Genomic DNA, 9666 nt, shown 5'->3' on the forward strand with positions numbered 1-9666 from the left:
AAACACTGGGCAGATTAAGAGAGATACACAAAAGAGCCCTTTGTAGACTCTCTACCCCTGCTAATGCTGGAGATACAATATCGGTACATGGCTCTGCACACTCGGAAGACTCCTGTGGTGTGTTTTCCTTGCTGCCTGAGCTGGCCGCAAGCTGCTGTGTTTTTGTGTGAATCAACAGAAAGCAGATCAACAGCGCCAACAGAAAAGAGCCGGCCGTAGCCACGTCTGTGTGCGTGTTCCCCTCTGCCCTTAGCGTCCTAAAGGGTTTTGACCTTCCAGCCTTGGGGGTGGAGTGATTCTCTGCCTGTGGGACAAGGAGGGAAACAGAGGCATTGTGAATAGTGGCCTCCCTTAAAGCTTCAAAGTCGGTTAATGGGGCTGGGATCTTGGGGTTCAGTATGGCCTCTGCCTTGACCAGCTGGTCACTGCGGAGGGCGGAGTCTTTCTCACAGCCTTCTCTGTCTTCTTCCTTGTTTCTCTATTAAGTCTATTTTGAACAGTGCTTAACGTGTCCTTTATATATTATATAAAGTTATATTATTTATTTACTCACTGGGGGCTGTGTCGGGCCAGAAGCCTTGGAGTCTGTTTTCTTCTTCACCAGGAATCGAATTTAAATCATAACTGTTGGTAGCAACTGAACCGCTTTTAGCCTTTGGCTCCCCCCCCCCTTTTTGCATGCCTGGTTTTGTTTTTTTGGAGACAGGGTCTCATGTAGCCAAGGCTAGCCCCAAACTCACTGTGTAGCTACTGAGAATACCCTCCTGATCATCCTGTCTCCATCTCCCAAGCACTGGGGTTACAAGTATGCACCACCGTGCCTGGCCTTAAAATACAATGTTCCTTTATCAGTAGTGGGGATTGAATCCAGGGCTTATGGAAGGCCAGGGTGAGCACTCTTCCTCCAACTCCCTCACATCCTCCTTCTTAAAGTAACCTCCCCGCGCCCTCATGACTGTCCTGTTCCTTTCATTTTCACATTTAAATGGGCACAAACATAGATATCATGAGACAGGAGAGCCATGTCTGATGCTGTTTGACCAAGAAAGCAGTTAAGTCGGAACCCAGAGTGTTTTACAAGGTGAGACCATGGACCCTTCTGTAAGAGGAAGATTCCTACAGGACAGCATTTCTCTATGCAGCCCGAAATAGGCATCCTTGAACTCACCATATTCAATCCCACAATGCCCCTCTCTCCCCACAACTCCATCACAGCACTGTGGCTCTTTTCCCAGGATTGGTTACTTGAGATCTCCCCCCCCCAAAAAAAAAACCCAAGGAGGCCATTGTCAACACGTGTGTGTTCACAAACCAACAGCGTGGATCCTAGGAACCCTGGGACCAAGAGAAGCATCCTTTATCAGCTGATGGTACATACTCCTTCCAGGGGTTCATTTTTGGTCATTACCCAGAAAGAACAGGAGGGCAGCAATGTGCAAATCTCTCTCTCTCTCTCTCTCTCTCTCTCTCTCTCTCTCTCTCTCTCTCTCTCTCTCTCACACACACACACACACACACACACAGGGATTTGGAGCCTTTGTTGTTGGTTGCTACTTCTGTTCTCTCTCTCTCTCTCTCTCTCTCTCTCTCTCTCTCTCTCTCTCTCTTTCTCTCTCTTTTTATAAACTCAGGGAAGAGACTGTTGATTATACTTAAAACAACTTGAGATTTAGATTTTAGGAACGAAGCTCTACCCTAGGCAGAATCAAGGCCTACTGATGCAAGCTTTTAGCAGGGAAAGTGGACAATAGCTGCCAAAAGTCCACATGTGAGTGCCCTTAGACCAGTGGTTCTTACAGAGTTCTCTATCCAAGGCTGTGGTTCATCGGGCAAACTAGGAAAGGGAACTCCTTTGAGAAAAGATTTTATGTCCATCTGCCATAAAGTAATCATAATAAGTACTTAAAGTTATGAGATCTACAGTGAATGATGCCCACTGTGTACAGGGTACCACTTCTGCCTCTGTATGCATTAGCCCTGGTCGTTAATGATGGCAAGGTGTCATAAGAGACTATTGGATGAAGGGTATTTATTATTATAGCAAAACAAATGCTGCAAAAGCCTGCCAGCAAGGAACGGGTTAAATAAATATACTGGAATACTTTCGTCATGTATTTATTTACTTAGAAACTGTTTCATATCTCTCAGGCTGACCTTGGATTTACTTTGTAGCTGAGGAAGACTGAAATTCTGGCATCCCGGGAGCTGCAGCTTCTGGTTTTCTTGGTGCTGGGGATTGAACCCAGAGCTCGAGCTCAGGAGGCGAGAACTCTATCAACTGAGTGACAGCCCAGCCTGGGATTCTGTTGGATGCCATAATACTAGGTGCTTTATAAAAAGGACCTGTCAGATCTCTGTGTGCTGCCAAGGAAGCAGTGAACTGTAGCATGGGAGAAACATCCAGGGGCACAAGAGACCATACTGCAATTCAGCTTCTGTGTGTCTTTAAAAAGCAAAATAATCTGGGGCTGGAGAGACGCCTCAGCTGTTAGGAGTGCTGCCTGCTCTTCCATCTTGGGTGGCTCATGACTGCCTGTAACCCCAGCTCAAGGGTTTTCATGTCCTCTTCTGCCCCTCCAGCTCTGCCACACCTGCACACACGGACATAAACCTAAATAAACATAAATCTTCTTTAAAACAAAAGAAAGAAAGATAAACTGGAATGTCTTTTTTTTCTTGAAAAGATATTAAAGAAATCACTAACAAGAACCTCTGGGACAGCAGCAATGGGTGAGGGAGAAAACTTCAAATGTACACAATCATGTATTATTTGCATTTTATTGTTAAAAGTAGTTATTTTCATTTTTATAAAATAATAAAGATTATTAGAGTAAGAAAATGACAAATTAGATCTTCTCCCCTTTATATCTTTTAGCATAGAAATAAAATTTAAATTTATTTTTCATACTCTACATCTCCCAATAGAATACACTCTAAAAAGAAAAAAGGCGCACGTTCTGAGCAATGAAGGGGGAGACAGATCCCTTTCCATTTGCCCCTTGATGCAGGCTTCTGGAAACAAAGTTGACAAGTGACAAACAGTCACACATTGATTTCAGAAGAAGTATCTCGTGAATTCAATCCTAGCTGAGTGTAAGCACGAGAGGGCCTAACCACCACTGGACAGGTCAGTCACCCACGGTCCTTTTCCTCCTCACATGCCAGTGTGGGGGAGGGGAAGGCTGTCCTTCTCTCTTTTGACCCAGTCCCTAGAGGAAGGGGACGTCTAGCTGTGTGATCAGGAAGTTTAAGCCACCATTAGAATAAATGGAAAGGTGAATTCGCTATTACACAGTCTATGCTACAAATCTAACAGCAGAGTGATAAACACACACATCTAGAAAGTAATAAATCTTTAGAATTATTTTCCTTTCTGGAATGGATGTCAAAAAAGGGCCCTTTGTCAGAGAAATAACAGTTTTCTACTTTGGATTTTGCATTTTATAGTATGAATTTGTTCCAATGTCAAGGAGCCAGACCTTGACTTTGACTACAAATTATAAACAGTCCGGTGGAGACTACATACATTCCATTCTTGTACACCCTACAAAAGAGGTTTTACTGACCTCTTTCTAGGGCAAGTTCTTCTCTCTGCACAGCAGGGCAACAAATATCCCTTCAGTCTGCAGAATTTCTGTTGGCAGACTGATTATTTAGAGTATTTATTTGCTTATCATCTTTGCTGAACTGCCCTGTCTGTATCATTAAACAAATATTGATGCCTTCATTAAACTTTTATTGGGAATCGTCTAGGTCCCTGGTTCTCAGCCCCAGCACTAGAGCCCAAGAAAATTAAAGAGAAAGAGAAGATTAAAAACTATATGGTTCCATCCTTAAAAGACTTAGACTTTTCTGTCCAATGTTCGCTCTGCTGTTTGCTCTCTACTCTGAGACAGGACGGGGAGGCAAGAGATCCTGAATAGGCATTTGCCCTTCGGTTCACTGCAGGGTATGTCCCAGAGAGTCAGTCTGAACTCTAGGGCTCCAGTTTCAACTTGGGCCTTGTTCTGAACACAATAGTCTCACAGACTGGAAGAACATTTAAGTGTCATTTTACATAATAAGATAATTCAAAGTGGTTGTGTGCCCCGAACAGAATTTTCTAGACATGAAGTAGCAGAAGCAGGACACGGGCTCTTAGCTTCTTTAGTGATGGAATATTCATTAATGTTCTTCAGAGACACAAGACCAAGAGGCACATTACATAAGGGGGATGGTTCCAGAATCTTTGCAGAAGCCAAACTCCATGGATGCCAGAGTCTCTTGTCTACATACAATGTACCCACAACCTCCCATATAGCTGAAGTCATCGCTAGATGACTTATAATGCTTAGCACCTGTAACTATTGTGTAAATGGTTGTTACATTACATTAGAAAATGATGCCCAGACAGGCATGGTTTTTTCTTAAATAATTTTGACCCATAATTTATTGGATACACATACACAAAACCCTATCTATAAGTGAAAAGAAAGACAGGTTAGAATAGAGAGAAAGGGAGAGGGGAGATTTTAAGAGATTGTCTACATAGTTGAAACTTGGCCAGCCCCAAAGCTCATGCAGTTAGCTTACAGGCTGGAGGCCGAGAACTGAGCTGTGTTCTGAGATCAAGGGCTTTTGCTGGCAGAATTTCTTCTTGCACAGAGGAAGTCACTCTTTGTTTCTTTGTTCTGTTCAGACTCTCTGCTGACCGGGTGAGAGACCATCTGCATTATTGATAAGGATACACTGAGCCACTCAAAGTCCAACCCATTTGAACTCATCCCAAAGAACCTCCACAGAAACATCCAGCCAGATGACCAAAACAGTCAGGTGTCTGGGAGTGGGTGGGGTGGTAAAGATGCCTTGTAACCTTAGATCCATTTTCAGAACCCACATGGTAGAAGTAGAGAACCAATTCCCTCAAGCTGTCTTCTGACTTCAATACATGTGTTCTGTTATCTCTATCCCCCATCTACATAGACACTTACATCAAATAAATAAATGAATAAATGTTAAAAAAAAAAAAGTTTGACCTACTGGGCAGTGGTGGCATGATGGAGGTGGGTCTTGTATTAATCTGTTGCTTTCATTGGTTAATTAATAAAGAAACTGCCTAGGCCCATTTGATAGGCCAACCCTTAGGTGGGTGGAGTAAACAGAACAGAATGCTGGGAGAAAGAAGCCGAGTCAGTGAGTCGCCATGATTCTCCCACTCCAGACAGACGCAGGTTAAGATCTTTCCTGGTAAGCCAGCTCGTGGTACTACACAGAATATTAGAAATGGGTTAGATCAATATGTAAGAGCTAGCCAATAAGAAGCTGGAACTAATGGGCCAGGCAGTGATTAAAAGAATACAGTCTCCTTGAAATTATTTCGGGAATAAAGCTAGCCGTGCGGGCGGCTGGGTGCCAGGAACGTAGCCCCGCCGCTCATATTACAACAGTGGCACACACCTTTAATTTCAGCATTTGGAGGGCAGAGATAGGCAGATCTGTATGAGATTGAGGCCAGGCTGGTGTACAGAGTGAGTTTCAGGACAGACTTCAAAGGTATAGAGAAATCCTGCCTCGAAAAAAGGTTTTGACCAGACCACTAGGCATCCTTGATGAACCCAATTGACACATAAAATTAACTCTCACCCTAAACTGGAATAATATTTAGATCATGTAATTTAAGGATAATCATTTTTAATTTTGCTTTTTTTTTTTTTTTTTGGTGCCTTTTCATCCTCTGCTGTGATCTAAGCTGCCTGTCCTCCCAAACGTTACTTTGATTTAGGTCAGTTATTATTTGAATATTAAATGTCTCCCACAAGCTTGTTGGACGCTCGACCCCTACCACTATTTTGAGATGTTACGGCAATTTTAAGAAGTAGGATTGCTCCTTTAATCCCAGCACTTGGAAGGCAGAGGCAGGCAGATCTCTGTGAGTTCGAGACCAGCCTGGTCTACAAGAGCTAGTTCCAGGACAGGCTCCAAAACCACAGAGAAACCCTGTCTCGAAAAACCAAAAAATAAAAAAAATAAAAAAAAGAAGAAGTAGGATTGCTGGAAGAAGTGACTGGTCTTTGAGAGGTCATCTGCCACACTATTCCTGGGGAATCTTCATCCCAGACAGGAACTACCTACAGACCAAGGGAAGGATACCACGCAAGTCCAGCTTGGATAACAAACAGGTTTGCTGAGGTCAGTAACAGGAGCAGGTCTGGGGAGCAGAGAACCTCCTGTACCGTACCCTCCTGCCACCGTGAAGCTCTCTGCTCTAGCACATGGAAAGACGTTAACCATGGACTGAGCTAACTCTGGAACGGAGAAAAAATACATCATTCTTTCTTTCGAGTTGTTCTCCTGGGTGTTTAGTCAGAATGACACAAAGCAGCCTAACACAAGGGCCTTCCAAGATCCCTGCCAAAGCATCTCTACCCTGATTTCCACCATCTTTTCTCCCCAATCTACCCAGCATGTTTCTTTAGGGGTCATCTTTCTGGAGCATAAAACCATGCTACCGTTTCAGGGGGTCCTCATCATGAATGAAATAAATACACTCTAAGTTGTCATGACAGCCTACCAGTGCTCAAGCCTGGACTCTTGACTGTCTGGTCAGCCAAGTGCTGTATAGCTTTAGGTCAACTTACACAAGCTGACGTCTTCTGAGAGGAGGGAGCGCGACTGAGAAAATGCCTAAGATTGGGCTGTGTTCAAGCCTGTAGGGCATTTTCCTTAATTAGTGATTGAGGAGGGAGGGTCCAGTCCGTTATAGGTCCCATCCCAGGACAGATGCTCCTTGGTTCTATAAGAATCCAGACTGAGAAAGTCATGAAGAGCAAGCCAATAAGCCGCACTCCTCCATGGTCTCTGCACCAGCTCCTGCCTCTGGGTTTTTGTTCTGTTTGAGTTTCTGTCCTGACTTCCTTCAAGGATGAGCAGCAATATGGAAGTGTAAGTCAAACAAACCCTGTCTTCCCCAAGTTGTTTTGGCGTGATGTTTCTTCACAGCAACAGAAAAGCTAACTAGGACGGCCCAGCCTACAGCACTCCAGTCTGGACACTTGGCTATCTGGCCAGCCCAGGTTGTCTATTCCACCCTGCTTCTCCCAGCTGCAGACAGCAGCTAGCAGCTCTTTCTCCTTCTCCAAAAACGTCTGCTTTCTTGTTCCTTTGTCATGGCCGAGATCAGGAAAATACCTTGGAATCTCCCCAATTGACTAGCTATCCCTTCCTGGCCTTGCTCGGAGCTTGCACTGGAAGGCCTCCCAGTGAACCATCTTTTCCCATATACCTCATACACATGTGGACCAACTTGCACAGCAACTACTCCACATCGATCTGTTTAGTGTTCCTTAGACCCCGTCTCAAATCTCTGACACCAGCTCAGTGTTTGAGGCATAAAGGGCCTCTAGCAAACGGGTCCCCAGTCATGTGACCCTTCACAGCCTTCAGCTCACTCTGAGCATGTTTCTCCTCTTTTAACAGGGCAAGCTCTGGTCTGAAGCACTCCTCACACTTGATTCTACAGAAGCAAAACAACAATTTGTAACAATTGGCTGGCTTAAGAAAACATGTTTTCTTCTTCCCCAAGAGCCAATTAAAGGGAAAAACAGCTTGCCGGGTGGTGGTGGCCCTATCCAATACCAAGGCACACCATGCCCGCCGTCAGGGTGAGAATTGCAATTGTCATACATATGACATGGTATATACTTTAGATTATGCACACCTTTAATCCCAGCGCTTGAGAGGCAGATGCAGGCTGATCTTTGTGAGTTCGAGGCCAGCCTGGTCTACAGAGAGAGTTCCAGGACAGGGTCCAAAGCTTTTGTTTGAAAAACAAAACAAAAAAACAAAAAATAAAGAAAAGAAAAGAAAAAAGGTGATTTTTCTCCATCTTTGGAGACTTTACTGCTATAATCGAATAGGCCAGATTAACCAGGAATGGCACCAAACTTGAATGTTTCAGCACAGGTTCTCGAGAGATGCCTTGAAACACAGCTAGATCGTGGTCACAAAGCCAAATAAACAGGCAAATAAAGAGAGGCACAGTGTTCAGTGGGCAAGCTTCTGGAAGGTGTAAAGATCAACACCCTTTAAAGCCAACAGGATTTTTAAAATTAAGTAACTGGCAACTGTGATTTTTAAAGCAAACATAAATGAAGAATGATCTTCTAGTCTGTGTTTAGGGTTTGAGTTGGGACTAAGATCTATGGATCTGAACAAAGTTATCAAAGAATCTCAGTGCCCAGACTTGGGGGCACACTGCTCATTTGAGTAAGTCTTAGAGGAACACAGACTGCTCAGCTCTTAGCCCTTCTCTCTGTCTTGAATACCATGCAGAAATGTTTGCAAAACTTTCAGAGTCTTCTCTCAGGCATGTGTTTCTTTGAAATACCTTTTGTTTGACCTGGGTTGAGAAAACTACAATGAGATGCTACCTACTGAATGTGTGTCTTGGATATAATACGGTCCACACATACAAGGACGAACATGGATGAAGAGGATACTGTTGCCCTTAAGAAATGCCTCTGGAGCCAGGCGGTGGTGGCGCACGCCTTTAATCCCAGCACTTGGGAGGCAGAGGCAGGTGGATCTCTGTGAGTTCAAAACCAGCCTGGTCTACAAGAGCTAGTTCCAGGACAGGCTCCAAAACCACAGAGAAACCCTGTCTCGAAGAACAAAAAAAAAAAAAAAAAATGCCTCTGGAGGCTTGGCAAGATGGTTCAGCAGGTAAAGATGTTTATCCTCAAGCCTGATGACTTAAGTTCAATCCCCAGGACTCACCTGGTGGAAGGAGGGAGTTCTCTCCTTCAAGTTCCCACAGGTTGTCCCTAGATCTCCACACCTCCACACACACTAAATAAATAAATAAACCGTATTTCTGAAATGCGTAATTACAAACCAAACTAGGGTCCCTGGTTCCATTCTCTGGCTCTTCACCACATCCCACAAGTTCCAACTGCTCAGCCCACCCTCATGTCCTTGTCCATAAGAGATCACAGCAGAGTTGCAGCCAAGAAACATTAAACAATGGTGCTTCTAGGAAGTAGGCCTGGGAGATTTCCTCGGGTGGCCTGCACTGATGAATTTTCACCTCTCTATTCTGGGAATGTTCCTCTTCTTTCGAATAAACCTAATCCAACGAAATTTAATCCATTTTTATAATTTATGATTTTTAGATAAGGGTTAATGTCAAGCTTGATTTTATTTCTTTGCTTATTGATTTTTGGGACATGGTTTCTCTGGATAGTTCTGGCTGTCCTGGAACTCTCTCCGTAGACCAGGCTGCCCTTGAACTCACAGAGATTTGCTTGTCTCTGAGATATGTGGCACCACCACCCAGTCAAGCTTAACTTTTAAAAAAAGATTTATTTTTATTATTTGTATATATGTGAGCCCGCATGAGTATCTGTCTCAAAGCATTGCTTGTGAATATCTGTAGATTGATCTTCTCATACTAGCCAGTCATACCCCTTTATCTACGTTTTACCCACAGATCAAAAGAATTTGAAAAAAGTTGCATTTGCAATGAACATGTGACTTTATCATTGTGTCCCAAAGGACACAGTATGACAGTTACTTATAGTCCATTTAATTTGTACACATCATCAGAATTCATCCAGAGAATGTGCAAATGCTTTTCATGCCATAAACTTGAGCATCCAGGATTTGGGTGTTGTGGTTGTTTGGATTAAA

This window comes from Chionomys nivalis, chromosome 14, assembly GCF_950005125.1.
Source record: "Chionomys nivalis chromosome 14, mChiNiv1.1, whole genome shotgun sequence".
NCBI classification, from domain to species: Eukaryota; Metazoa; Chordata; class Mammalia; order Rodentia; family Cricetidae; genus Chionomys; species Chionomys nivalis.